The sequence below is a fragment of the Gracilinanus agilis genome, chromosome 3, assembly GCF_016433145.1.
Source record: "Gracilinanus agilis isolate LMUSP501 chromosome 3, AgileGrace, whole genome shotgun sequence".
In the NCBI taxonomy this organism is placed as follows: domain Eukaryota; kingdom Metazoa; phylum Chordata; class Mammalia; order Didelphimorphia; family Didelphidae; genus Gracilinanus; species Gracilinanus agilis.
The window spans coordinates 420,750,933-420,778,130 of NC_058132.1; the positions used below are offsets into that span (position 1 = coordinate 420,750,933).

Genomic DNA, 27,198 nt, shown 5'->3' on the forward strand with positions numbered 1-27,198 from the left:
TTTCTTTCTTTCTTTCTTTCTTTCTTTCTTTCTTTCTTTCTTTCTTTCTTTCTTTCTTTCTTTCTTTCTTTCTTTCTTCCTTTCTTTCCTTCTTCCCTTACCTTATGTTTTAGAATTGATACTAAATATTGGTTCCAAGGCAGAAGAGTGGTAAAAAAGTAGGCAATTGGTATTCAATGATTTACTCAGGATCACATAGCTAGGAAGTTTCTAAGGCCATATTTGAAACCAGAACCTCTAGTTCCCAGGCCTGGTTCTCTATCCACCGAACCATTTAGCTGACCCTATCCCTTTTCTTTTACAAAAACAAAACAAAAAAACTAAAGTTCCTTTTCCTGTCTATGCTGTGCCTGATTTTAATCAAAACTATAAACCTGTCTATGGGACCTGATGCTCTGAATCATATAGGTTAAGAGGAGAGACTAAATATAGGTCAATTATGGAATTGGGATTTCTATATATTCCCCAATTGCTGAAGTATGTGCCACATTTTTGAGTAAATGAATAAATTGCAATTTACCTGTTAGCCTGTGCTGGTTTATTCATGCAGTGGCTAGCAAAGACCCTGAAAATTCTTACAATCAAACTCACAGAGGCCCTAGCCTTACTGGGACTGGCTCCTGTTTCCTGAATTTGAGACTCAATTAAACTTCTTTGTGTCCACTTGAGGGCAGTATTTATTGATGGAGATTTGCTAGAAATCCATCTTGGAGGGCAACACATGGCTGCCAGCTGGGGCAGAGAGGATAGCCTCTCCAGAACATCAATAAGAAAGAAGTTTGTTTGTGCCTCTAAAATTCAGATTAGAGGTCTTTTCTTAGAAGGGGTGCTATTTGTATTGTTTGTACAGTTTGACTAATATAAGTTTGATTGTTTGCATTGAGAAATGTATCTTAATTATTGTTTTCATTACACTAGTTGGCTATGACCATGCATTACAAGTCAGCAGTGCAACTTGGAAAGGAATGAAGAATCCTCTTCGGAAAACTCTAGCTAGAAAGGATTTTGCCCATTAATTTTCACATTTCATTTCTCTAGTGGATGACATAATTCCTTTCCTGATTTCTCATTCTGACAGTACTCTTAGTATTGAAAGAACTAACTGAGGAAATGGCAGCTTACAACTGGCAACCGACAGGGAAGATGCTTAATACACAGGGAGACACACTGTGAGGCACACAAACCCCACAGGGGAAAAGGGTAACAAATAAAACTAATGGGGAATGGGAAATAGATTGGGAGAAATAACAATAAGTGAAACTTTCACAACAGCCAGGGATACTGTTAACTCTCTGTGGATTCTTGATGGTTGGGAGAGAGAATGACAAGGAAGTTAAAGTTAAGTTTTAATGATGAGGTAAGGATAGAATAAGTAAGGAGGTAAGAGGGAGAGGGGTTTCTAACTTCTAAGGGTACCAACTGTCAAAGAATGGTGGCAGTTGGGATGACTAATCCTAAACTATCTAACAGCCAGCCAGCAAATGGCTTAGCTGAGTGTGACAGGGGCTTTGGCAATCTCACGCAATGTCCTTGATGACTTTCAGGTGAAGTTGAGACTCAGGATCACTCCTGGTTGGAGTAAGATAATCCACAAGGGATAGGGAGTACAGGACTTCCTGAAGCTGTTCACCAACTACAGGAAAGATCCCAACTCTACCTTGATCTTCTTCTTCTATCTTGATTTGCAGATCCACCTCCTCTATAGAGATCCCAAATAGTCCAAAGGCTAGTTGAACTGCAGCTCCCAGCTTCACACCCCTCCTGCAAAGCAGGAAACTGTCAACTCAGTCTCTCTGCATAAACCCCTTTTAACATTCTGGCTTAGAATGTCCTCAGCCAGCCAAGTTGGTCTGCCTTTACTTACTGTATAAGCTTATCTATAAATTATAAATTACCTATAACATTTCTGACCTCATCTGCATACTGCATTTACCTGTAGGAACCATTCCCTTTATGCCTTTGTATGTCTAAATGCAGAATAGATTCATAGACACTGTACAAGCCCACAAACAATGAAGGAAATGCTAAGATTATCTCTTTTAGCCAGTCGGCAGTTTATGAACAGTTAGCCATGGGATTGTGGGATTCTTAATATTTACACACGATCAAGTTCCTCCTTGACTGAGTCACAAGTTGCTTCCAGCCCAAAGCTAAAAAGGATAAAGAAAAAATGCCTGTTAAGGTATTGCAAATACTATAGAGTGGCCAAATTTGGCTAAAGTTGCTTTAGAACTGGCAAGTATTTACACCAGCATAATTTAAGCTAATACTAAGATAATTTAAGACTTAAAATATGCACATACAAGTTGGCTACAAAAGGGACAGAAATTGATTGGCACATATTTTTCTTATTTTGTCCTGACCTTTTTACTAAATTATCAGATTCTGTGATCCTAGTTCTGGGACAGCAAGATGGGGCAGTTCTGCTCCAAAAGAACTTTCCTATAAAAGGACTTACAAGGTTTCTGGCCTCTATTTACTTCACTATGGAAGTCTTTTGAATAGAAGTAGTAGATCCATGCTGCTTTCTATTAGGGATCAGATCATAGATTTATTTTTAGCACAATCCAATACTGTATACTGTACTCTGTGTTTCCCATATATCTGTCAGAAACATTTTAAATTTACATTATTTTGAATATGATGAATTAAAACAATGAGCTTTTCTAGTTTAGAAATGTCCCAACCAGTATAAGCTCCCCAGACATGTCTCTTCATCCGAAGATACATATCTAGCAACATTAATAGTCATTTTGAGCAAGGAAAAGGTTATAATCTCTTAAAATACAATTGTGGTTGACATTCTAGGACAATAATCACTACTCTTTTCTTCCTTGATTTCCTTCTCCTCTAGGAATGAAAGGGTCTCTGCTTATAGAATGATATTTAAGTCTTTTCTGAATAACCAAAAGCACTTCCCTGGAAGTATGTAATAGACTAGTTGCTTTAGAAGGTGGGGAAAACCAGCATCTTAACTAGCTAAGAGGTAAGTTTGGTTTCTACTTTGAATTATTTTAAGAAAAGCTTTTATTCTTGGCCTTATACACACTCCCAAACACAAATTACTTAAGAATTTTTAATATTTTCATTTGAATTTAAAAGATAGTTTTAAATATTCATTCAAAGTTTTGTTTATATTTAAAGATTTCCAAAAATTTAGCCAACACTACCTTGAATAAATCCAACCTGGTAATCATATGTGATCTTTTTTTATATATACTGTTGTAGCTTCTTTGTTAATATTTTTAAAAAAATTTATATTAATAGTCATGACCAAATTGTTGTCAGCAGTGCAAAGATACAGGACAACTTCAAGGGACTCACAACAGAAAAGGCTGTCCACTGACTTAGAAAGAACTGATGAAGTCTGAATACAGATCAAAGAATATGATGAATATGGAAATATATACTGTTAGATAATACATGTACAACCTATATTATATATTACCTGCTGTCTTGGGGAGAAGGGAGGAGTAGGACAAAGGAAGAGAATATGGATTGCAGGATGTCAGAAAATAATTATAAAAATATATTGACATGTCATCTGGAGAAAAAAGCTACTGGGGTAAAGAACTTATTAAATAAAAACCACTAGGAATACTGGAATTTGGTCTAGTAGCAACTAGTTATAGACCAATATCTCATATCACATACAAAGATGAGCTCCAAATGTATACATTATGCTTTTAATAGTGAAACGATAATTAGAGAAGTAAGGAAGAAAGTACTTTTTAAAAATCTAGAAGTGTTAGAAAGGATCACAGATGATAAAATGGATATTTAAATTTAAATATTTAAAGATAAAATGGATAATCACTTAAATTGAAAAGTTTGTGCAGTAACAAAACTCGTTAAGCTAAAAGTAGAAGGAAAATAGGTAATTGAGGGGAAAAAATCTTTGCAGCAAATTTTGCAGTGGAGGTCTCATTTCCAAAATATAAGGAGTTGATTATAATCTATAAGAATGAAATTATTTCCCAAATTCATTAATTGTTAGAGGCCATAACATGACATTTTCAGAGGAAGCAATCTAAGGTATTCATAGTCATATAAAAGCAAACAAACTCAAAAGGGCCTAGTTACAGAAATGCAAGTTAAAGAATTGCTTACCACTTCTTTTTTATCCTTTAGATAGACCAAGCTGACAAAGAAAGGAAAAATGACAAATGTTGAGAGAGTTGTGGGAAAATATTTCCATTGATGTCCTATTGGTGAAGTTATGAATTGATTCAACCATTCTAAGAAAGCAAGTTGGACCTATGACCCCCAAGCATTAAACTGTAACCTAGTAATACTAATAAATAATACTAAAAGAAATACTTCTAAAAAATTAGATTTCTCTCTGAAGGAGATTAGACTAAGAAAGCAAAGATCCATGTATTTTAAAATGGAACTCTTGCAAAAAAACCAAGCCTGGATAAGAAGGGGATGTCCATTAATTAGGGAATGGTTGAATAAATTGTGGCATATGAATATAATTGTATACTATTATAATGAAAGAAATGATGATATATGGTTTCACAGAAACCTTGGTAACCTCTGCAGAGCAATGCAATGCAACAATTAAAATTAATGTAATAAAAACAAATAACACTGAAAGACTTAAGAACTCTGCTCAAATCAATGACCAACCATGATTCCAGAGAGCCAAGGATGAAACATGCTACCCACTTTCTTTTAGAAGTGATTGATCCAGGGTACAGAGTGAGACTCATTTGTTTTGCCCAATATGCAGATTTATTTTGCTTGACTATACAGTGTCTCAAAGGTTTTGTTTTGTGTTTTCTTTTCAATGTTGATAAGAGATGAGAAAATAGGGAAAAACATTTATGTTAACTAAAAAAAGTATTACAACAATCAGAAAGATTTTATTGGCTCAGAGAAATAAAACTCAAGCTGTTGGCATGGCTTGCTGGTCAGCTGCTTACAGAACAACCATGATGAGCTCCAGATACTCTTGAATACTTTTTTGGTCAAGGATGAACAACTCGGGTAAGGGAACTTTGCTCTACTTAAGCGACTAGGGTTGTCTTCAATATATATCATCTTTCTTTTTTTGGCTAATTAAGCCTTCTTTTAACTATTGAATGTCCAGCAGATATTTGTTTTTATTTCAGTATTGAACCTAAACACTACCAGAGAACTAGTCTTAAGGCCTAGCTGAGAACAGAGATTCTCTTATCAATTAACCAAAAAAAAAAATCATCATGTAGTTATAATGGAATTTTGAGGTCCTCCTAGGAAATCCAATAATTGGCCATGTCCAAAGGGCTTTTTAGATAGATCCATATTACATTGATCTTACAGTTAATTTCACATTTTAGTGCAGTGGTTCTCAACTTTATCTTTATTGACAAATTAGTAAGATGGTATTACTGGGTAGTATGAAGTTTGTGTAGAGAGGTCAAAAGAACTATAACTCTAGAAAGTCATAGGGAACAAAGGAGAGGAGAGATGCCAGAAATTATCAGCATTTTAGTTTGCTTCCAACCATACCTCCCTCCTTAATGGAAATGCCTACGAGATACAGGCTGTAGTAGAAGATACCAGCAGATTTTTCCATGCTACCCTAGTCTGAACATTTATCCCATGGTTCAGAGCATTTCATGCTGTCATTTTGAATTAGTATTGCTGCAAAGAGGGATTTTTCTGGCTGCTTCTGCATTTGCCCCATTGCCAGCAACTAATAAACACTTCAGATCAGTATTTCAAATGTTCACAAAAAGTGGGAAGGGTAAACTGCATGTGTTCAGTGGTTTTGATCAAATAATTATCCTAGTATAGACTAGAATCCATGACTTGATTATAATCAGTATATCTGAGAATTCAATTCTCTTGCAGGTAATGTTAGAATAAGGTTTCAGGGTATTTATGAATAATGACATAATTAGTCATTCCTATCTAACCCAACTTAAGTTGAATCTTCTCTAATGTAAAAATGCATTTTTCATCTTATCCACTTCAAAATATTTCATATCTTTGCTCAGGCCAAGATCAGAAGTGAAAGTGCTACAAAGTATTTTTTAAACCTTTAATTTCTGTCTTAGAATCAATACTAAGTTTTGGTTTCAGGGCAGAAGAACAGTTAAGAGCTAGGGAATTAGGGTTAAGTGACTTCCCAGGGTCACGTAGCTATCAAGTGTTTCCAAATTTGAACCCAGGACCTACCATCTCTAGGTCTGGCTTTCTACTCACTGAGCCACCAGCTGTCCTCTTACAATGTATTTTTTTTTAAACCCTTGTACTTCGGTGTATTGTCTCATAGGTGGAAGAGTGGTAAGGGTGGGCAATGGGGGTCAAGTGACTTGCCCAGGGTCACACAGCTGGGAAGTAGCTGAGGCCGGGTTTGAACCTGGGACCTCCTGTCTCTAGGCCTGACTCTCACTCCACTGAGCTACCCAGCTGCCCGCCTCTTACAATGTATTTTTAAGAATTGTTTTTGGGAAAAGAATTTTTCAAAATTTCAAAAAAATTTGATTTCATTTTTCAAAATTTAAAAAAAAAATTAAAAAATCTAGTTATCTATGAACTTTTTTTGCCCAATGTCTTATAAATATTTTCATTTAAGATAAAAACCTAGAGTTGAAGTATATATTCAATCCAAGATCAAACCGACTAATTTGAACATTCCAGGGAATTTAGAATGAACTGGACACATGTATACACATGCACACACAGACACACACACACATACATAGTCATCCCTTCTGCATCATGACTTTCATTGTAGTTTCAATATATCATAGGTTGGGATAAGAAATTAATTGGGAATTTGGGGGGAGTTTTGGAGAAGCCACAGATGCTAGTAGACAGCAAAGAAAAAGTCGAAAGACTCAGAAATGCATAATATATATGTAATATTGCATAATGTTATAGATATTTTTTCTTCTAATACCATAAAAATATATTATTTCTTTTATAGTTAAAATAAGTAAGAAGTTAAAGTTTGTGTAAAGAGGCAGTAGATGACACACAAAGGCAAGAAATATTAACATTTGTAAGGATGGAATTTGTGCAAGGTGGATGGGACAGGAGCCAGAGAAGGAGTGGCTGACAATTGGTGACAGTTGGTGACAGTTGAGACTAGAGAAAATTCTGGAGAATGTTCCGGAAGAAGAAGGAGGAGAAGAAGTTCTGGCAGAGGACTGGAGAGAGGGAGGAGGAGAACATCTCAGTTCAGATCCAGTCCTGAGGGCTTCCTGAGGATCTTTCTTTGGACATTGAAACTCTGATTCCCTGGTCAAAGGCATTCCATCACTTCTCACCCATAAAGAATTCAACCAACGATTAGGATAAATTTTTGGGACTCCATTTTGGGAGTGATCTCTCAGTCTGCTTCTCTCATTATCCAACCTTGCTGAGAGACCCCATCTGGTCTAACTTGCAATTATAGAGAAGGTTAGAAAGAGAAACAGAAGGAGAAGGGGTGGGAGATGCTTAGGAGCGGGAAGGTTCCCACCCGAGTGACAGACCCCATAGAAATAGAGAAGAGGGCACTCCAAAATCCCTCTGCCCTTCATCCCTTTCCCCAATCCCTATATTGATATTAATAAAAGACATTCATTGGTCAGATAGCATTCCAGAGTGCCTGAGAGACTAGGGGGAGGGGAATCACAGCTTGGTCTGGCTGCCTCCATCTTGGAGCCAGACTACCCGCTGTGAAATTGATTGACCTTAGGGGAGGCTTGTGTGAACCCCATCCTCATTCAGAATCTGATTGTGGTCCCCCATACCTCATCTTACAGGAAGGCCTTGCCCCCAACTCCTATGGGGTGGTACAACCATCTAGGTCACCCAGTTTAGGGGTGACACCCCCTTGAAGTCTCGGCAGTGTATATTTGGCAAGAGGGGAGAGCTGGTTGAGAGTCTCACCTCATAGACTCTTTCTCTCCCTTCTATCATAACATTAATTGCTGGCTCCTATTATTATTACACATTGACCTACTAAATGTAGCCTATGACCAAATATTTAACCCAAATTCTAAAATAAGGTACTATAAATATTCCATAAAAGAAAAAGAAAAAATTCAGATTTCTCTGGGATGAAGGGCAGGTAAAAAAATTTATGGAGATTTTTCAGATCATGGGGATGCCACATCCTTAAACCCTATGTTGTGGACAAGATACCTATGTGTGTGTAATATACATAAAAAAATTATGTTATATATGTATATGATTGTATATGCATATACATATGTATATGATTATAGTCAATATATTCATGTAATATAGCATTAATATATTGTATACAAATATTCTATATTTACTGTATATTGTATATTACATATTATATATAATTGATCCTTAATGTTATTATTTGTAAGCATCAAAAATTATTACTCACAGGTGCCATAATCTATTATTTAAGTATTTTATTTCTTCTGCTATTAATCTAGGCAGTGTATATTTTTGAAAATATTCATCCATGTCACCTGGATTGCCATATTTATTGCCATATAATTGGGCAAAATAGTTTTTAATGATTGCCTTAATTTCTTCTTCATTAGAGGTGAGGTCTCCCTTTTCATCTTTGATACTGTTAATCTGGCTTTCTTCTTTCCTTTTTTAAATTAGATTGACCAGTACTTTGTCAATTTTATTTGCTTTTTCAAAGTACTATCTTCTAGTCTTATTTACCAATTCAATAGTTCTTTTGCTTTCAATTTTATTAGTTTCTCCTTTAATTTTTAGGATCTCTAATTTAGTTTTCATCTGGGGATTTTTAATTCCTTCACTTTCTAGCTTTTTAAGTTGCATGCCAATTCATTGACCTCTGCCCTCCCTAGTTTATTAATATATGCACTCAAGGATATAAATTTCCCCCTGAGTGCTGCTTTGGCTGCATCCCACAGATTTTGGTAGGATGTCTCAACATTGTCATTCTCTTCAATGAATTTATTTATTGTTTCTATGATTTGTTATTTATCTGACTGATTTTGGAGACTCCTATTATTTAATTTCCAATTAATTTTTGATTTGCTTATCCATGCAACTTACTAATTATAATTTTTATTGCATTATAATATGAAAAAGTTGCATTTATTATTTTCTCTTTTGCATTTGTTTGCCATGTTTCTATGCCCTAGTACATGGTCAATCTTTGTGAATGTACCATGTGCTGCTGAAAAGATAATGTATTCCTTTTTGTCCCTATTTATTTTTCTCCACATATCTATTAACTCTAATCTTACTAAGATTTCATTCACATCTCTTACCTCTTTCTTATTTATTTTTTTGTTTGAGTTACCTAGATGTGATAGAGGAAGAAGGTTCAGTTCACTCACTAGTTAGTTCTATTATCTACTTCCTCCGTGAGCTCCACCAATTTCTCTTTTAGAAATTTGGATGCTATACCATTTGGTGCATACATGCTGATTATTGATACTTCCTCATTGTCTATACTGCCTTTTATCAGGATGTAATTACCTTCCACATCTCTTTTAATGAGATTTATTTTTACTTTGCCTATGTCAGATATCATGATTGCAACACCTACCTTCTTTTTTTTTTTCCAGTTGAAACCCAATAGATTTTGCTCCAGCCCTGTGTGTATCTATCTGCCTCATGTGTGTTTCTTGTAGACAACATTTGGTAGGATTTTGGTCTTTAATTCACTCTGCTATTTGCTACCATTTTATGGGCAAGTTCTTCCCATTCCCATTCAGAGTTATAATTGTCATCTGTGTATTCCCCAACATTTTGATTTCTTCTCCTAGTTCCGCCCTTTCTTCTTTTGCTATTTCCTTTTAAACCAGTGGTTTGCTTTTAATCAGTCCCCTCCAACCCCACCTTCAGTTTACTTCCCCTTCTGCTCCCTCCCTTCCTGTACCCCTCTTATTATATTTTTAAAGTTCTATTAAATTTCCTCTCTGCCTCTCTTTCTCTCCCTTTTTTGAGCTCCCCGCCCACTATCCTCCTTGGTTTTTCCTTTCTGACTTTCACCATAGGGTAAGATAGAATTCAATATCTCAATGGATCTAGCTACTCTTCCTTCTCAGAATTGATTCCACTGAGAGTAAGGTTTAAGTATACCTACTAATATTCTCTTTCTCTCCTTCTTATAATAGTATTCACCCCCTCCCCTTCCCATGCACCTCTTTGTGTCATATAGATTATCCTATTTTTCTTATTCCTTCAAGTTTCTCTTCTTGCCAACTTCTATTCCCCACTTTTATTTTTTTGCATATTGTCTTAGACCATTTAGCACCCCAACCTCTCCCTATGAATAATTCTTCTAATTACTATAATAGTGAGTATGATTTTTTAAAAACCTTTAAACTTCTGTATATTGGCTCTTAGGTGGAAGAGTGGTAAGGGTGGGCAATGGGGGTCAAGTGACTTGCCCAGGGTCACACAGCTAGGAAGTGTCTGTGGCTGGATTTGAACCTAGGACCTCCCGTCTCTAGGCCTGACTCTCAATCCACTGAGCTACCCAGGTGCCCCCTTTGAGTGTGATTTTTGAGAGTTACACATACCATTTTCCCATATAGAAATACAAGTAATTTGATCTTATTGATGCCCTTAAAGAAGCAAATTAAAAGAATTTTTTTCTTTCCCCTCTCTTTCTTAATTACCTTTTCATGTGTCTCTTGATTTTTGTGTTTGGATATTAAACTTTCCACTTAGTTCTGATCTTTTCTTTACAAATATTTGGAAATCTATTTTGTTGAATGCCTATACTTTCCGCTGAAAGTATATAGTCAATTTTGATGGGTAGATGATCCTTAGTTGTAGATCCAATTCTCTTGCCTTTCTGAATATCATATTCCAAGCCTTGGGGTCTTTTAAAGTGGAGGCTGCCAGATCTTGTGTAATCCTGATTGGTGTTCCTTTGTATCCGAATTGTCTCTTTCTGGCTTCTTGTAAAATTTTATCCTTAGCTTGGAAGCTTTTGAATTTGGCAATCATATTCCTGGGGGTTGTCTTTTGAGGATTTAGTGTAGAAGGTGATCTATGGATTCTTTCAATGGCTAATTTGGCCTCTTGTTTAAGAACATCAGGGCAGTTTTCTTGGATAATTTCTTGTAGTATGATGTTCAAGTTCCTGTTGATTTCTGGGTTTTCCAGATCCTCAGATTGTCTCTTCTAGACCTGTTTTCAAGACCATTAATTTTTTCAGTGTGTTATTTTATGTTTCCTTCTATTTTGTCACTTTTTTTACTTTGCTTTATTAATTCTTGCTGTCTTGCGCGATCATTGACATCTACTTGCCCAATTCTGGTCTTTAAAGACTGGTTTTCTGCTATAATCTTTTGATTTTACTTTTCTGTTTGGTCTATCCTGCTTTTCATGGCTTCCAACAGGTCATTTCTGGTCTTCAATTTGCTTATTATTTCATTTAATTTCTGGACTTCAATTTCCAAGTCCAAAATTTTATCTTTTAAACTGTTATTTTCTTTTTGAACTATTTCCCACTTTTCTTGCCAAAACTCTTCTACCTTTCTCATGATCTCAGATTTGAACTCTTCAAGAGCTTGTGACCAATTTCCATTTTGGGGGGAAAGTTTGTATGTGTTTACTTGTTTGTCCTCCTCTGCTGTCTCCTCTGTGATCTGGATTTTTTTTTTCTCCGTAAAAATTATCCAGGGTTAGTGCCCTTCTCTTGTTCTTTCTGGTGGATATTTCCTGGGTATTGTGTGCCATCACTATGCTGATTTTCCTTCTCAGCCAGAAGTCTGAGGGAGTAGGGCAAGCTCTTTTTGTATGGAGCTATGGAGCAATTTTTGCTTGAGGCTACTTTTCCAGTAGTCTCCTCACTGCTTCTGTCTGCTGCCCCTCTCCACTCTATCTCTGCACCCAAGGTCTGCACTCTTTAGCCTCCTGGAGTCTCAGGTCTAGCTTATTTCAGGGGGTAGATTCCTGGTGCTCTTAGCTGCCAAGACCTAGAGATTGCTGCATACTTGCTGTAATTCTGGTCCACTGACTCTGGCTCTTACACTGTAGGTGATGTGGGGGAGGGTTGATCAGCTCGTGTTTTGGTGGGAGTTTGTTTACCCCCTTATAGTGTGTAAATGCCCAAATCCCATGTACCTTTGATGCTGCATCCTCTTGTGGAGTTCCTTCTTTCATCTGGATTTGGTTTTTTTGTCCTTTTCAGGTGTCATGTATTGATTGATGGTGAGGAGAGGAAGCTTCCAGCTACTATTCTGCAGGCATCTTAACCCAGAAGTTTCACAAGGTAGAATTTAAATAGTTATACTACCTGTGACCAAGAGGAAAATGCACATAAATATATGCATCTAATAGCACAATAAGTAAAATTAAAATAAAACTGGAAGTGGTTAAATTGACTGGAATTTCATAAAATGTGAAATGTATTTCAATCAACATTGAACCTACTTTAATCTAGTTATATGCCTCAAAATAGTTAGAATATTTTCTGATATTTCAAGTTAAATTATCAGCAATAAAATGAAGCCAGCCATTTTATTTCTATAGGTTTGGGGGTTAGATGATAAACACAAAAAGAAGTTATCTACTGAATTGCTTTTTAAAAAAATATCAATGCCTAAATAATAGAAAAATAAAAGCAGAGATGCTGTGGCTATCATATTGACTAAAGAAATGTGTAACCTCTATATCTTTCTGACCAGGAGAAAAAAGCAGTGAGGATAGAAGTTCCATGATATTCAAATTAGGAAAAATTTGATTTGACAGGACCTATGGTCTAATTTAAAATAAATTTCACTTTATACTGAAGAAGTTTTTTTTCCTGAAACAACAGGTAAACAAGGACATTGGAGGCTTGGAAAGAGTTTTTCTGCAGTTGATGCACTATCTAGTCTGAAGGTATTTGAGAGAGAGAAGGCAACAAATGTAGCTGGTGAGAGAAAGGGAATGATTGTAAAAGACATTCCAAAGATGGGGACTAAAAGAGAGAAAGTGAGATTCCTCTACCTGTCTCTCAGCAGTTCAGCAGGTGAATTTTTCTACCTTAAGACACATTGTTACATAAGAAAGTAGAGTGATTTGTGCTTATATTTGAAATAAGATTTAAAGGAAATTAGATGGTTTCAGAAACTTCTGAAAAACAGAATGGCAGCCTACTCTTTCCTAGGTTGAAATGTTCATAACAACAGCTGTACATAATAGTGAGTATTACATACATAGATTTAATAATGTGTAGAAAAAATTTTGTTTTCTCTAACTTCATAATACAATGACTAGTGACTTTTTATATACATGCATGCAAATATGAATCTCAGATATAATTTCAAACATCTACATATGTTAAATCTAATTAAATTTGGAAGTCAGTGGCATTCAAAATATTCATCCCCTCCACAACAAAGAGAGGTATTGGCCTTTGAAACACCCTGAGGACATTGGTAGCAAAAAGCATCTATTGAAAATCTATTGTATCTTTGAACATGGAACTTTGAGTCTCTTAAACCACCAGAAGTCTTGAAAATCTCTATGTCTTGAACCAACCTACTACAACAACATACTTTGATGAAGGACCTCATAAAAAGTATGTAAATATATACATACTTGGGAAGTTGTCGTTCAGTTATTTCAGTTGTGTCCTACTCTTCTTGACCCCATTTGGGGTTTTCTTGGCAAGGGTCTTGGAGTGGTTTGCCATTTCCTTCTCTAGTTCATTTTACCAATGAAGAACTGAGGCAAATGAAATTAAGTGATTTGTCTGGGGTAAGTGTCTCAGGCCAGATTTTCTTAGGAACGTGAGTTTTTCCTGCTGTGGGCCTGACATTTTATCCTGTGCATCACCTAGGTGCCCCACAGTCAGGAACACCTGAGTTCAAATTGGGCTTCAAGCACTTAATAGTAGGTCATTTAATTTCTATTTGCTTCAGTTTCCTCAGCTATAAAATAATAATAGCACTTACCTTAAAGGTTAGTTTGTGAGGATCAAATAAGATAATATTTATAAAAGTTGCTTAGCATGGTGTCTGTCACATGGTAGAAACTATATAAATTCTTATTCCTTATTCTTTCTCCTTGTTTAAAGAAAAGGGATAAAAAGGAAAAAAGAATAAATGAGAGCCCTTATGGTTTTCTAATTTTTTTTCAAAATCTTCCTTTTAATATTTCTTTTAAGAATATACTTCTGGTAATTTTTTTTGAAAAATTTTAAATTAATTTTTATTTTGACAAATACAAACATAGACATGTCCATATACAAGAACAGTGAAAGAAGTCTGGAAATTCCTGGAACTTCCTGCAGCTCCTGAGTTCTTCTCACTCTGCAATATCTGTAATATCCCTCCATAGTAGGCCTCTTCTTCCATGAATTCCTTTTAGGGTCTACATTTCTGGAACATAAGGACTTTGCCATGATGCCCAAGTACATAACCCTTTTCTTCTCTGTCCTTTCCAGCTTCCTTTTATGTTTTATCTTCCTCTATTTGAATGTAAGCAGCTATTTGAAGGCAAAGATTATTTCTCTTTGCTTGTATTTCTATTTTCTTTACTTAGCGCAGGGTCTGGCAAAAAAATGCTTACTAACTACTTACCTCCATATGAAACCAAAAATCTTTTTTTTTTACAAATAGCCTGTTTTATAAAAAATATATAATGAAATCAACAAGTTAGTTTCAGAACTTTTCTGCCATTTTATCTCCATTTTGAATTTCCTTCTGTTCTGTTGTATATTAAAAAAATTTTAATGACATTCTTTTTTTGGAGGAAGGAGGGCATCACTAGCACTAGTACCTCCATCAAAGCCCCTTGGGGGCTTTTGAAATAATGCAAAGTTGAACAAAATGGATCCACAGATTGGCAGTATCAAAAAATGTATGTTTTATTCTCCAATTCTCTTGTCAGGAGATGTGGAGCATGTTTCCTCCTTAGTCTTCTGAAATTGTGTTTCCAATCACATCTTCTTGTTAGTTGGAATCTATCCTGCTTTGGCACTTGGGGCATTCTAATACATGTCCACATTTTTTTTCCTCTAAGAAACATTTCCCTTACACCTATTTTAGTCTTTTTTCAGATTTTGTGACAAGTAGAAGAAATTAACATTAGAAAAGTTAATGCTGTGGGTCATAGTGCTTGGTGGTGACTTTAGTTCTTATCTCTTCTTATTTATTCATGATCATGGCTATTATATGTAGTGTAGTCAAAGAGTTTTAAGTTAGAATTTCAGTTAGATTCAAATTTCACAGTATTGATTCCTGAAGAGGGGAAAGTATATTGGGATAGCTTAGAGTAAAGGAGAAGTACTTGTTATGCAAAAAAGTAATCCACTTATTTGGAGTTTATTTTGGCTATAGTGTCTTAAAACCAGACTTTGATCTGACAAGCTAAAGTTTCTTCAAAGATTAACTGGCCTTCTTTAAAAGTGCATCAGTTTCCTCTTAGGTAGGTATTTGCATAGCAGTGTTTATTGCTGCGAATCATTTGCTGGTCTAGAGATTTCCTTAAGAAATTCTGCTGACATCATTGACTCTTTTCTCAGATTCCTTTCCTTCGGTCTCCCTTTCCTCTCTCCTTCTCTCTCCAGTTCATTCAGGTAATTTTTATTCAAAATCAAACCAACTTTTTTTCAGTGACAGTGAACAAAGAACAGCTTTATTTTTTTTTTTAATTTTCCTGAAGGATCTCGAGTTGGCTGCTAATTCTTTGTTCTGTTATGACAACACCTAGCAAGAAGACTGCATATATTGATCTTTGCAGGTAAGAGGTACATAATGATCTGTGAACTATGTAAAATCACTACAGCAACACTCTTTCTTTATAAAGTTAACTTCTTAAATTTTTATTTCTTTAAAAGCCATTTCAGTAAATCAAGACTGAAATTCAAGACTCAAATTCAGTAACTCAAACTTGTCTGAAAGAATTTAATAAGTACTTTTTTACATGTAGAAAATGGGTTGATATTTAAAGATGGTGTGGAGAGGGTGATAAATTTTTCTTTACTGACAAAAAATATCTAGATGTCATGTTTGCTGTGTGTTAGAGATCAAGGAAGAAACCATTCTTATTACTTCATTTTGTATAGATTTCCTTTATTTCAGACTTTTAAAAGTTAAGTTTTTTCTAGATTATATGTTACTGTTTTAAAGTTTTTTTTTCCCCAAGAACTTTTTGTCAGTTACTTTTCTTTAAGTGGTGGAAAAAAGAGGTTTAAAGTACGGTTAGAGAAAACTTGATCAGAGCATTTAAAAATTGGTTGCTTAGCCTTGTAAGAAGGGATTATGTAAGTTTTCTGTGCTAGGTATAAGGAATGTAAACAATTCTGACTTGGAGGACATTTTGAACTGTTCCTGATCCATAGAAAGTACTTTTATATGTTTAGATTTAGTCTCTGAAAATAAATCTACTCTGGTTGAAATTTGCAAATAAAATTTAGTTATATTTCCTATTTCTACTTTCCTTCATACTTTATCTAAAGGAGGTAAGACTTTTTTATACCTTTTTCCAAGTTGAACAGGTTATGAAATTTATAAAAAATAAAAATGAGCATACTCTTTTTATTTATTGTACATTTATGATCAAAGTTAGCTCCTTCTTTGTACCTTCTCTAAGTTTAGACCTCAAGATTTCCCTTTACCCTATTTTAAAAATTTAAAAATGCTCTTTTTTTCTGTTACTTAGAGAAAGAATTTTAGAGGAAAAGTACAAAAAATTGCTAAAACTATCCTTTTGATTTTTAAATATATGTAATAATAATCACATAATAATAAAAGGGGAAGTAGAGTCAGGAAGAAAGCACATTAATTCTCTTTGCTCAAAACCTTAAGAATTTTAAAGAATGGCTCAGGTACTGAAGACAAAATTGTTCTAATTATAATTGGCATCACATGTAAAAATTGAGTGCCCATAAGACTTCATACATTACAGAATTTCACTAGTAAAAATAAAGGTGAAATGACTATCACTCCTAAATTTAAAAAGAAAGTCTTAGACAAGGAAGTTCAAATACTATCCAGTACTATAATAAATAATAGGCTGAAATGTAGAAAAATCTAACAAAAAAGTTTAAGAAGTGACCAGCTCTTTTATTTTGTTTAAAAATTATCATCCAGAAGCCAATTGCCTTTTTTTCTCCTCTGTCATACTTAATACTTAAGTTTTAGAGTTTTTCCTCACTGAATTGTGTGGCTTATTTCTGTAAAATAATAATTGCATAAATAATTCTTCTTGCCTTCCCTTTTTTCCTCCTAATGAAAGAAAGGTCATTTTATGGAAAGAATATCTCCTACTTCCCTCTTCCCACATTTCTAACTGGTATGGATGATTCTTATTTAAGAATAGGTAAGCATTGTCTAGCATTTTACCTTTGATTCCAGCTATTGTGGAGAATGACACTGACTGAACTTGAGCTCCAAAATTTTGAACTTCACATTTCCTCACTTACTTGTCAGTACTGTGAAGGTGTCTCCCTCTTCCCCGACTGACTTGGAAGCTAACAGGTTGCCTAACGACAAATGGACCACCTCAGGTTGGAAATCGAGCAGGTTGAAGTTCTCAAGGGTACCGATATTGGGACGGAGTCATGGTGCTATTGTCTGAGCCTTTCTAGACTGGCTGAGATAGGGCCAACATGGAGGAAACATGAACTAAGTATTTAAAGATACAATTTATATCTCTTTTGAATACTGAAAGGTTTGCATTAACTGTTTTCTTTTTAGTTCTTTCCTGTTCATCAAGAAAATATATAGTATATATTACCAAATAGAGTATAGCACAGAGCACTACGTAGTAGATTAAGTAAAAAAAGTCATGCATTTGAAAGTTTCTCTTCCACTATTCTATCTCTTTAGTTTATTGTAATCAAAAAGCAATTCTTTGACTTAAAAACAAAAACAAAAACAAAAACCTTACCTTCCATCTTAGAATCAATACTGTGTATTGGCACTAAGGCAGATCAGCTACTAGGGCTAGGGTCACACAGCTGAGAAGTACTTGAGGCCAAATTGAAACCCAGGACCTCTGTCTCTATGCCTAGCTCTCCAATCACTGAGACAACCAGCTGCCCTTGCCTTGAAATTTTTTTAATAAAGATTTAGTGTGGTTCTTAGACTGATCTCCTGTTAGTTGAGGTTCTGTTTTGGAACAAAATGAGAAATTCGCAGATCATTTAACAGCTCACAAACAAGGTTTTACTTAGCTAATGATATCTTAGAAAGAATGCTCAGAAAAGATACTATAAATCCTGACTAGGGTAGAATTAATCCACCATAAATACCTTTCCTAGAGTGCTAGTCCTGGACTCAAGAAGACCTGAGTTCAAATCTGGTCTCAGACATTTATTATGATCCTGGTAAAATGACTAAATATTTTTTATTCTCAGTTTCCTCATCTGTAAAATGGAGTTAATAATGTCAGAGTTTTTGTAAAGATAGTGAGATATTTGTAAAAAAATGTTTGCAAAAATATTTGTCAACCCTAAAAGGACTATAAATATTAGCTGTTATAAAGAAATGCATCTATATCTGGAAAGGGTATGGTAATTCATGTGGTCTTGAAAAAAAATCACCATTTCTGAAGATCCCCAACTCTCCACAAGGGTGGACATTTTTATGTCTCTAAGTGAGCAAGAAACTACCTTAATCAAGCCAGAGGCTACCAGGAAGCACAGATTAAATTTTGCTGGCCCAGGGCCAATCAAATTTCAAGAACAGGTTTTCACTTTTCAGAGAAAAAACTAGCTTAACTTGTATAGAGGAAGCTCTTTTAGTAGCATTTTTACCACTTACACGATTTTTAATGTTGTTACTAGATAACCCTAATCTTTTTGATTCAAGGATCCTGCAATAAGCAGGGAAAAGAGGACAAAGGGAAAAGAGACAAAGATCCAAAAATACAGGCAATTAAAAACTCTTAATGCCCCTTGAAGGAGTGAGGAGAGAGAGAGAGAGAGAGGAGAGACTAGAAATCCTAAGCTTTTCTTCTCCACTTTGAAGAACTAAGTCCTGGATTTCAGTGATCTAGTCTATGTTGTAGGTGATGACAAATGTTGACAGTTCATAATAGATGTCTTGATGTAAGATGGTGAAAATGAGCAGGAGTAGCACCAGCAACACAAAGCCACCAAACAGATAATGGTTGATACCTGGGGCAGTCATAGAGACTGACATAAGATAGTAAGAATAAACAGGTTCAATACCAAGAATAATATGGGGGAAAGTACAGATGGTGACAACTGGCATTGTTATAGATTTTTCATATGCCAGTGACCTAAAGTAAAGTGGCCAAGAGGTCATAAACCTCTTGAATGCAACCAGTTGCAGAATCTAAGCTGCTAACTGAGGCTTTCTCAGGACTGACTCCCACTCAACATTTCTTAGCTCGTTATCAAAACCTGTATCTCCTTGAGAGTCACATCCTAATGTGGGATGATACCAAACTTTCCTCTCTTAGAGAATTCTGTGAAGGGGCTATCTCCTTCCACAGAGACTACATAAAAGATCTTCCCTTATACTTATCCAAAGATTCAGAATCACCACTAAAGTAGCTGGAGGATCACTTTGTTTACAAATAATAACACATTCACCATAGTACTATAGTATGATCATTTTACCTCCCCCATGCTGTTAGAAAGCATGACATCTCCCAAGAATACCACCTTTAGATCCTCCATTCTCTTTTTGAAGAGTTGTCTAAATCAGCCCAGAGAGGAGAGGAAGCCTGATAACTTATGGGCTATTGAGCAATTTTTCCAGGTTGTATAGATCTCATTGAGAAAACAAATACTTCAAAACCCAGATGATTGATAGGGAAGAAACAAGGAAAGGCCAGAATGTATAAACTGGAGCCATGTCCAAATGCAGTCCATTCATGTTAGGTAAATCTTTGTTAGAATTAAAATTCTCTGGAGACTGCATATTAATATATAATTATTTATTAAATAGTAAAAGTTAGAGTTGGAGAGAAAAGGAATAGTCACATCAAAGCACCTAGCTGAGTTTGTTGCTCAACTCCTAGCTAAGAGAGGACACCACAGAAAAAGTCAAAATGCCAGTGTTGCTTCCTAGTCAAAGAGCACATGTGTGAACTGCCCCAACAGCAAGTTTCTAGACCAAGAACTTTGCTGCTTCCTTCATCCCTAGCTTATAACTCCAGCGATGTCATTCCTTCTGGGTCTCCTTGGTTGGACAGATTTGACCTCAGTCTAGGTCAGAAGCCAGTCTTCCAGATACTAGGAGTCACATGGGACAAGAGACAAACATCTTCCAAACACCAGGGAACCACATTGTCCTTCTATCATACACATGCATGTCCAATCAAAAGGTGAGGCTGAGACCTGGAACTGAAATGGATCTTCAAAACTCTCCTTTCTAAAAGGAAAAAGGAGTACAATTTATATTAAATTCATACATCTTACTGGAAATTGGGTCCAAGAAATTATTGGTGAGTGATGTTGATTTTGTTGGTTTATGAGAAGGTAGACATTAATGTTATTGATTTAGTTTAGTTTAATTTAATTTAATTTAATTAATGATGCAGGTGTTTATTAGTAAGGTCAAATTTCTTGCACTGAGACATGAATATATTTTACCATCTGGGGTAAGATTGAAGGCTACTTGGGCAAGGAGTCCAATTAGGTAAGAATGGCTGTCTCATCCTAAGGGAAATTACATGGTTCTACATTCTGCACAACATGGCATCACCCTTCCAAAGTTCTAGGTTCACAGTGGATTCAGTTGTAATGGCTCCAACCTAAGTGGTTCAATCACCACCTCTACAAACTGTGTTGGTGAAGATCATCTCTGTCCCATCCCTCAGGGATCTCTTGCATACCAGCCAGAGAGCCTGGAGCTCAACTCAATAGCTCAACTCCAGATATCAGCTGGAGAAAGAACTCTGTATGACAATGACAAGTCTTGTCTTCTCTTCTGTCTGTGAAAGCTATTTGGATGGTGCTCTGCCATATAATTACCCCTGAGGCAGACTAGTCTTAGGGAGTATGTGGGTATATATAGATCTAATCATTCAAATCCATTTCCTTTAGGAACTTCACTTCCTACCTTGTAGATCCCAGTGCAGAATTTGCAGTCATGGGAATTCATCTTACTGAGGCCAGGTACATCTTAGCCACCTTAAAAGGGACAAAGTAGCTTTCATGTGGATTGTATAACTGATAAAAGAGGCCTTACCAAAGTGATACAGAGAAATATCGGAGATGGATACCATATTTCCTGCCACAGGTTCTGGTGTGTTGTTCTTGTGTATTTTAAAAATTTGTACCCAGGGAGGGGGAAGCTGGGGTACTCAGTGGATTGAGAGCTAGGCCTAGAGACAGGAGGTCCTGGGTTCAAACCTGGCCTCAGACACTTCCTTTCTGTGTGACCCTGGGCAAGTCACTTGACCCCTATTGCCTAGCCTTTACTACTCTTCTGCCTTGGAGCCAATACACAGTATTGACTCCAAGATGGAAAGTAAGGGTTTAAAAAAAAATTGTACCCAGGGGACTTCATTTCCCAGCATTCTTTACTCTTTTGGAGGTTCCCTTGTCTTGCGTCCTGGTGTTGCGTCCTGGTGTTGTGTCCTGGTGTTGCGCCCTAGTGTTGCGCCCTGGTGTTGCGTCCTGGTGTTGCATCCTGGTGTCAGTTTGTTTATAAATTTGCTGGAACCAACACTGCTGGGGCTCTTTTTGTGGGGGGCTTTGGCTTTGGCTGGAGTGTGGGAGGCTGCTGGGTCTTTGGCTCTTCTCTCTGCTCATTTGACTGAGGTTTGTTTTTGTTTGTTTTTTTTGAGTGCATGATTTTTTTATTGGGATAATAATGTTTTATATCCTATTTCCAGGATTCTTGGCTTTAGAATTAGTAGTAAAACTAAGCATGTAAAAATATGTAAAATACAAAAGTAGCATCCAGTAATATATACAGTAAGATATGGTAGATATCTTTTCTCTCTCACTTTGTTGTTATTAAATCCCATAAATTTAAATACTTGGAGTATCGATTCATTTTTAGTCTTACAATCTCCATCTCCATCAGCAGACCTTCTTATATGTGTCCTGTTACCAGCTCCATTAGCTGTCCCTCATTGTTTTCATTGCATTGACTGAGAATTTTGTCTCCCATAGCTAAATGAGCCAGACTAGTTTTCTTTCAGTCATATTATCTAACAGTCCAGGACTCCTATTGCAGGAAGGCAATAGCAATTAGGGATCTGTGTGAGGGAACTCAACTACTAAAGAAGCCCAAACTGCCAGAACCATTAAGTTCAGGAGTTCTAAGCTTTACAGGGTTATGTGGATCATGAGGTCTGAAGAAATTTTGGCAGAAATATGGTCATGGTGGTAGTGGTGGTGGGAAATCAGCTTGCTGAGGGAGAGGAGAACCAGCTTAGGTCAGAAATGCTAGAACCAGCCCAAGTAAAAGTTCTCAGACTGTGCTGCTCAGGCTTAAGCCCCTGCCCAGACAAAATAAGGAGGCTTAGTTTCATAAATTAGACAACCACCACCAGGGCAAAATGGACTAAAAGCTTTCTTTAACCTCCAAGGCATCTTCTCATATGAAATAAGGTAATTCCTTCCTCTTGACAGGAACCTGTTCTCTGATCCATAGAAGACTACCAGAAGAATTCTTGGTACAGGATGTCACATTGTCATCATTAGTCTTCCAATCATTTTGTGCTTCATATTTGCATCGCTCTTTCCCTCTTCAGATATGATGTGTGCTAAGATATCATCTCATTCCAATTATTGTCTACCTCAAATATTAGGGACAGACCTGAGTTTTTATTAACCTGTTCAACTTTGAAATGAAATGAATCACTTTTGTAGGTCATTCAATAGTTAACAAAAGTAGATTTACTTTGGCTATGCAGAGAAAGAATATTCAACAAAGATATTGCAGTGTTTCGCTTGGATAGTCACAGGCCATTTGTCTTCCTAAAAGTGTCTGTTTAGGGGTGGGTGGGTGCAGTTAAGTCACCCAGGGGATACTGGAGACAGGAGGTCCTGAGCTCAAATCTGGCCTCAGACACTTCCTAGCTGTATGACCTTGGGCAAGTCACTTAATCCCAATTGCCTAGCCTGTATCACTTTTCTGTCTTGGAACCAATATTTAGAATGTTTAAAAGACAGAAGGTAAGGTGTTTTGTTTTTTTAAGTGTCTGTTTTCCTTAATAGAAAGGTATCTGGTCCTTGTGTCTCAAGATATCTGCCAAACCTAAATGTACTAACTCTTTAAGGACTGAGGATCTTTCATACCTCTAGAAGGCAATAAAGCCAAGTTTATATGGCTAGAGGTTATTAGGAAGCTATATCAAAGGAGGTACAGCTTGAGCCTTGGCCCCCTTGGGTAAATGAAATCTCAGAGGCACCTTTTTTGTTTTGGGGAGAGGAAGGCAGAACTAGAGTAAATTACACAGGGGAAAGGAGTTAGAATGCTGCTCCCATGACAATAAGTTATTCTGGGACTACTAGTGTACTGGATTTAGACTATTATTGATGCATCAGTGTTTTGGATCAGACATGAATGTTCAGAGAATGAGTTTTAAGTAGGAGAAAATGGTCAATGTTCAAGGCATCTGATTGTAACTTAATTTCCCCCCCCTGCTTGCTTATTGGTTTAGTCACATAGGGAAAAGGAAATGAATAAAAATGCATACAGTGCCTCCAATGTGCCAGGCTTTGTGCTAAGTAAATGGCACTTCATGGTTTGTAAAGATTTAATATTTAACATTTAATTCTGGAGTCAGCATTTCATAAATGAACACTTCTATTATTTAGAAGATGAACTTCCACAGTCACTGTGGATGAAAAATTTACCCTGTAGCCATCCAGGTGATAAGCTAGCAGTACAGCGTTAACAGTTATTGGTGCTTCTATTACTACTTATCAATTTATATTTTCTATAAGTGCTTTAGGTGTCAAGCATTTTTTCACAACTCTGTGAAGGAGGGAGGGCATTCTTATTAAGGTAATCATAACTCACGTTAAGATTTACAGAGCATTTCCCTCTCAATAGTACTGTGAGGAAGGTAGAGGAAATAGTTTTTTCCTTTTTTTTTTTTTTTTTACAGATTCTTTAAATAATAGAACACCAGATAATTAAAATGATTTGCTGAATATGATAAAATCATAAATTAAAAAATGAGATTTGAAGCCTTGTCTTTTCATTTCACATTCAGTGCTCTTTATAGTTTTCTCATTGATAAAACTGAGGAAAAACTAAGAGGGAAAACAGATATTTCCAAGTTTGGGATTCTCATTTCTAGGGACATAGTACCATAGATTTAAGAGCTTGAAATTACTTTAGAGGTCACTGAACTCAACTCTCATTTTACAGCAAGGAAACTAAATCCTAGAGAAGTTGAATGAATTGCTCAGGCTTACACAGTAAGGGAATTTCTGAGCCAAAATTCAAATTTACTTCATACTAATGCCAAGTCTAGTTCTCTATTATACCCCTTTAGTAGTGTTCCAAACTTCACCAGTGCCTCAGGGAGAAAATCATGTGTTGAGTATGTACAACCATACCCCAATCAAATGAACAACTTGGATTACTTTGCTGGGGTGTAGCCAGTAATTTAAACAAACAATCTTAATTCAAACAGCTACTAAGCCTGCCTTTACTAAGACTATTAAGTTCTCATGGAACCTTTAGTCAGACCTCTTTTAAATTCTCTAATTCTAAATTCCTGTGGTACACAACTCTGGCTATCAAAACCTAGCAAAAGTATTTCAAGGAAAAAATAACATTTTTTCGGACTCATGGAATTATTAATATAGAAGTGGTCCTTGGGAAAGGAAGACAAAGGTACATGAATTCTGAGGTGTAGGTGTAGATGAAATGCCTTCTTAGCAGAAATAGGCTTTGAGGAAGAACTTGTGGAAATACAGAAAAAGGTTTAGTGTATTCATTCAGGAATACACACATGCTCCAAAATGCTAATTTTTTTTGGTAGGAAGAAATTAAATGGTTCTAATGCAAAAGGTAGCATAAGGGAAAACACTCAGAAGATCAGAACTGGAATGACTTACTTTTTGATTCCTATTACATGATAGAGATTCAGATTTAAGCCATATAAAACAAACTGGTCCAAATTATAGTAGACTACTTTACGCAATAAATGATGCAATATTTTTCTTTAAATTCTTCTACAAGCTTGGGAAAATGGAAAAGTAAGAGTGAGATTTTTCATTTTTCCCTTAGTGCTATTTTTAAAAATGAATTCAACCTCAGACGTTGTACAAATGAGAGATCATGAGGGGTGGTCTACCAAATTTTCTTAGAGATTTATGAAGGATTACATTTGAAGTTCATTCAATTGTCTTTCTGATAGAATTGAAAGAGGTCTACTATAAAATACCTGGGAATTATCACTTCAAAAAAAGCACAATATACGCTTCAATTCTTTTATGGACCGCATATTTTAGTACTTTACATTGGGAAATCAATCGACTGGATATTAATCCCTTTCCAATAGGCAACTTCTCTAAGTTGAAGACTGAAACAATGTAGTAACAGAAATATGGACTAGAAGATTATCCCATGTTCTCAGAAAATTCATAAATTTACTTTTTTTAAGGAAAAGTCTCTTTCTCTTTCTCTAGCTATTGAATTCAATTGTGTTTTCAAAGAACTGTTTCCATTATCACTAAGATTTTTTCTTTCTTAGTATTCATGACTACTATTTTGTTTTTTTAAACCTTTACCTTCAGTCTTAGTATTAATTCTAAGACAGAAGACTGGCAAGGACTAGGCAGTTGAGGTTAAATAACTTGCCCAGGGTCACACAAGAAAGGCAATTGAAGGTTTAAGAAAGAATTTATTAACAAAATCTGAATTAATCTGCCTGCTGATGATTTGGGGTCATATAGTATTCTGGAGACATATTGTTCCTGGAATGTAAACTAAGTAGGGATACTCTCAGAATAAAGAGGAATGCTTTTCAATGACTAAAGTCTTAACTGTTTCAGACCTTAGGTAATAGGTACTGTTGATACAAAGGTTAAAAAAAAAAGTCTACCTTCAAGGAGATTCCATTTAGCAAGTAGGGAACAGGAGGAGACATGTCCAAAGATAAGGAAATTTTTAAAAATACAAAAAAATCAGTATTAAAACTTCCATCCAAAGATGAAGTACCTGAAGGGGAGGGAGACTCTCCAGTTCTCATATAACTATTCTAGCAAAAACCTGAAATTTGTGCCAAATTGAATAGTGATTCAGGAATCCAGTAACAAACTATACTGTAACAACTCAAATGGGAAAGGGAGTCATCAATAAAGTTCATGCCAGTAAAGTCAAATAAGGGGAGGAGTGGAGGGAAAGAACATGAATCATGTTACCATGGAAAAATATTCTAAATCAATTAAAAATTTTCAACCCCCCCCCCAAACAAAAACAAAAACAAAAAACCCAAATAAGCTTGCCAGCCTCCATTGTGACTAAGGACATGTAACCTGCTTAAATGGCCTGTGAAAGAGAAGAGGAAAAACCTCTCCAAAAAAATGTCAAAGGTCAGAAAATACCAGAAAACTTCATCAAAGGCCTAGTATTGATCATTACTAGATATCCTAGCTGCTGGGATGTCAAAGTCCCCTATATTTTATCATGAGATGTCATAGAGGGCACTTAATTGCTCTGGTAAAGTTCCCATTGTGGCAGACCAACCTCATGCAAAAATCCAAGTGAAGGAAAGTGGGACAGATTTAGTATATAGGTTAAAGAAATAAGATACTAAGACCTTTAAGTTCACTTGCCATGATTAGAGAAATTTGTTATGAAGTGAGGAGGGATACAGCTGCAGCACAATAAGAGTGTTTCACCTGACCTGAGCTGAAGCCACAGACTTTCCTATTATGGATGCTATAAAACTGAAATTAGTTCAGCTCTATTTGCTGATTTCAGGTTTGTTTTTCATAAATACCTTTTTGAGTGCAATAGAGATCAACAGATCTCTGATGAGATGAAAATGAAATGAGAAACTTTCCTATTTAAAAAGGAAAATGGCTCAAGAGGATTTTGTCATTATCTTCAAAAGACTTTTTCTCCAACCCTCCCAGTCACCATTGTCCACCTGCCCACCCATTTGGGCATTTGAAGACAATATATTCTTTTTCATTTTTCCTTCAGTGGTGCAACACTGCTTTAACAATATTTCTAAGTTATATTTGGATTCAGTATTCAGAGCAAACCAAATTGAAGTTTTAAGAGGTTTTATTACTTACAGTGTAGAGTAGAATATATTATGTTAATAGCAAAATCAATAAAGTAACAAAAATTATAATTAGGAAAACAAAAGGATGTTTACTCTGGATGCATATGGTAAATTCAG

At 35.8% G+C, this 27,198-nt stretch overlaps 1 protein-coding gene and 1 pseudogene across 2 annotated transcripts in view; one reads left to right on the top strand and one right to left on the bottom strand.

The window, feature by feature from the left end:
• Nucleotides 1-21,505, bottom strand: part of LOC123241660 — a 74,019-nt pseudogene extending 52,514 nt beyond the window's left edge.
• The window catches only part of KCNJ15 (potassium inwardly rectifying channel subfamily J member 15), a 37,104-nt gene continuing 25,288 nt past the window's right edge, over nucleotides 15,383-27,198 (top strand). For both annotated transcript variants that reach the window (XM_044670294.1, XM_044670293.1), the window contains exons 1-2: nucleotides 15,383-15,472; nucleotides 15,559-15,636. The gene's annotated coding sequence lies outside the window, so the exon portion shown is untranslated. The remainder of the gene's footprint in view (nucleotides 15,473-15,558; nucleotides 15,637-27,198) is intronic.